This window comes from Lagenorhynchus albirostris, chromosome 7 (genome assembly GCF_949774975.1).
Source record: "Lagenorhynchus albirostris chromosome 7, mLagAlb1.1, whole genome shotgun sequence".
NCBI classification, from domain to species: Eukaryota; Metazoa; Chordata; class Mammalia; order Artiodactyla; family Delphinidae; genus Lagenorhynchus; species Lagenorhynchus albirostris.
The window spans coordinates 79,553,925-79,557,732 of record NC_083101.1 but is presented as its reverse complement, the minus strand read 5'-3'; the positions used below and the strand labels follow the sequence as shown (position 1 = coordinate 79,557,732).

The window sequence follows — 3,808 nt, the reverse complement described above, 5'->3', positions numbered from 1 at the left end:
ATAGTGTTGTTTAGTTCTATAATACTTAATGATTTTATGTTTACTTGTTTTATCAGTTACTGAGGGGAGTATTGAAGTTTTCAACTGTAATTGTGGATTTGTTAATTTCTTTCAGTTCCATCAGTTTTTGGCTCATATATTTGAAGCTCTGTTGTTAGATGCATACTTTAATGGAGGATTGACTTTCTTATCATTATGTAGTGTCCCTTTTTATCCCCAGTATTACTTTTCTTTCTGAAGCTAACTTCATCTAATATTAATATACTTACTCCAGCTTTCATTTGTATAATGTTTGTATGGTATATCTTTCTTCATCCTTTTCCTTTTTATCTATATATGTCTTTGAACTTGAAGTAGATTTGTTGTTGATAGCACATACTTGAATCTTGCTTTTCAAAATCCAATTCGAAAATTAAATTCACATTTAACGTGATTATTTGTATGATTGGATTAAAACTTACTTTTTTTTCTGGCTATTTTCCATTTCTTCTCTCTGTTCTTGCTCCCCTCCCCCTTTTCTGCCTAGAGCATTTTCAGTGTTTCTATTTTATCTCCTCTATTAACTTATTATTTATACCTCTTTAAAAATTTGTTTTAGTTGTTAGTCTAGGGCTTATCATATGCATATTTAAGTAATAAATTTTCAAATGATATTATACTACTTCATATGTACTGTACAGACCTTCAACTGTATATTCTTTTTTTATTTTATTTTTTTGTTTGTTTTGCAGTGCACGGGCCTCTCACTGTTGTGGCTTCTCCCCTGTGCGAGCTCCGCACGCGCAGGCTTAGCAGCCATGGCTCACGGGCCCAGCTGCTCCGCGGCATGTGGGATATTCCCAGACCGGGGCATGAACCCATGTCCCCTGCATCGGCAGGCAGACTATCAACCACTGCGCCACCAGGGAAGCCCCTCAACTGTATATTCTTTTTTTTTTTTTCATGTATACTGAAATGACTACCACACTGAAGTTTAATTGTATAAGTTTCATACACCAGTATAGCAACATCCATAAGTGAAAGTCTTTTAATTGAATTACAGCAAATATCTTCATAAGGGCCATACATTTAAAGTATTAAAAGGTGCAGTTGAACTCAACAGCAAAATGTAAAAGCTATATCCTGTTAACACGCTTAATCTGAATTAACTTGAATCTTTCTATGATTTACCATTCAAGAAATTCGGATGGAATAAATTCCTTATCCAAAGCAGTTTGTTCATTTATAAAACTGTAAGTTAATTAGGATCACTACCTGCCCAATCAGATTGCAGAGGGCCCTTCTTCTATAATGTTTATGCTGCCCCAGATATTTATAACGTCACCTTAAAAAAAGAAAACACCTTGTAAGGACAAAGCTGAAAATTACCATTTTCTCTACTAAATAAATGCAATGTATGCAGAGCTTCTGGAAATAATTCTAAGGTTCAAATTCTTAATGTGAAACCAAAGAGAGAAAGATTCAGAAGCAGTAAATTTTTTCCACTTTAAGAAAATGATACCTAGGTATCACAGGGGATAATTCAAGTTCATAATTAATAAGTCACTGAAAAGACACTGCATTCATTCATGTATCATTAGGTTAGAAAAGATAAGAGGACATGCTCAAGTCACTGAAATGGCCAAGAATCAACATTTTACTGGTCGTGTCCCAAACTATTACCATTTGAGTTGATACATTAACAAACAATTTAAGTGTTCACATTATGCTAAACATAAAGCACCTGTGAGCAGTGGAAACCAAAATATTTTAAAGCTAACAATAAACACATGTTTAGACACTACTTCGTTTATCGTCAAAAACAGTGACTACTAATGCCAAATGATTAACTTTAAAATATAGTGCCAGATCCTCTCAAGGAAACATGAAAATACTATTATCATTGTTATTTTTCAATTTTATAGGAATTATGCCGAAGTTAGAAATTTATGACTGTCAATACTATCTTTGGATAGTTATACAGTTACAGATGGCTCTGTCTAGAAGACTGGAAAAGTGCTCATGGAATAAACACTATACTCTGATTGCCATAAATCAACAAAATGCCAACTGTGTCCTGTGGACATGGTAGAGAAAATGGCAATTTTGAAGAACGAGAGCTTCTAAAGGCTTTTTCTTGGAGGCAGCCAAGGTTTTTTTTCACATTATTAAAAAGACTAAGTAATGTGGTTATGATTACTTTAATTCCTACAACCAAACTTCCACTTAGGTATAGTTCCATGTTCCCACACTATTTTCCTTCTGTCCACCAAGCTGGCTTCGGTACTCCATGGTCCACTGTATCTTTTGGTCTTCCCTCTTTATAGTACAGTAGCCTGGTGGTGCTATCCATTGAGCAGGTAGACCACTAATTCATAGGTGTCCATCATAATGGCTGTGTTTGGAATCTGTCTCACCAGATGAGTTGTCAGATCACGGTAAAGAGACCCATAGCCTTCTTCTTGAACAAGCAAAGACAGTGTCTGAAAAAAGGATCTATATTTTGTTCCCTCCTCACACAGTCTTGTTCTTACAACTTCATGTGGATATGCTATAGTTGTGGCACACGTTTTTGAGGTAGCAGCAGCTAGCATCATTCCCACAAAATCTGATGCTTCTTTTACAGACTCTTCTTCATTTTCCATTATAGAAGCAATCTTATATTCCAGTAGTTTTTGCTTAATACTTTCATAAATAACAAAATGGATAACAGTCTCTGATATGCCAGCATATGAAGCAGACATGCCCCTATAAAATCCTCTAAGTCCATCTGTCTGATACACTTTATGGACACACTCAAAAGCGCCCATTCGCTTTTCCCCACGGTTCCTTGCATCAAGCTGTAACTGAGTCTTTATAAGCTAAATGGGGTTGGTCGCTCTGATTGCAGTAAAACCTTTCACCTTTTGCACTATGATCAGTAATATTGCACATCCATTTTTATGAAATATTTTGGATTATTTTGTATTCAGTTTCTTGTGCTCTAACTTGCCTAAGATCTCTCTTTGTTGGTAAAGAGTATTTCACCACCTTGATCTTTAAAGCTTTACCTTCCAGCTTTATAACTTCAATGAGTCAGTCAACAATTACTGCCATTGCAGCTGAAATCATGTGTACCTGGGTAGAATCAGGATCAAATAAACCATTCAACTTTTCCTTGCAGTTTGAATAAGCAGCAAAGTATATTGCTCTGGAAGGGGCCGCCCCCACTAAATTGGGGCCTAATCCTCTAAACAGGGGACGAGGCCCTTCTTTTTCCAAGATCACCTTTAGACAATGGAGAGGTCCAGGAGACACTACTCGATTGACACTGTCTCCAGCCATGGTGTTCAGCTGAACTTCAGAGATATAAAGTGTCACAGAAGATGACTACAGCCGTGTTTTTACAACTTCCAGTGGACATGTCAGAATAGCTCCCACCGTACCGCCACATCCTCCGGCAAACAGATGCACCAGCGTGTCCCTCTGGCTCATTCTCTCTCCCGCATGTCCTCTGGGCGCTGAGGCGGGACGCGGATCTGGCCGCCGCGACGGTCGCAGCTTCCGCCCCCCAACTGTATATTCTTAATTCCTCCTTCCCATCCTTTGTGCTACTGTCATACTTTTTCATATGCTATAAATATAGAATGCATTACTATTACTTTTGTTTTAGAATAATTGAAAATAAGAAAATGTTAATTTTATCTTCATTTATTCCATTTAATTTATTCTTGTTTCTTTCTGGTAGATCCAATTTTCAGTCTGATATATTATTTCTGCCTGAAGAAATTTAACATTTTTTGTAGAGTAGGTATATTGGTAATAAATTTCCTTAGTTTTTGTCTGAAGG

The 3,808-nt window shown here is 36.7% G+C and overlaps 1 pseudogene; it reads right to left on the bottom strand.

Annotated features, from left to right (window-relative positions):
* Positions 1–1,895: 1,895 nt before the first annotated feature.
* Positions 1,896–3,453, bottom strand: LOC132522958 (solute carrier family 25 member 36-like; annotated as a pseudogene).
* Positions 3,454–3,808: the final 355 nt, after the last annotated feature.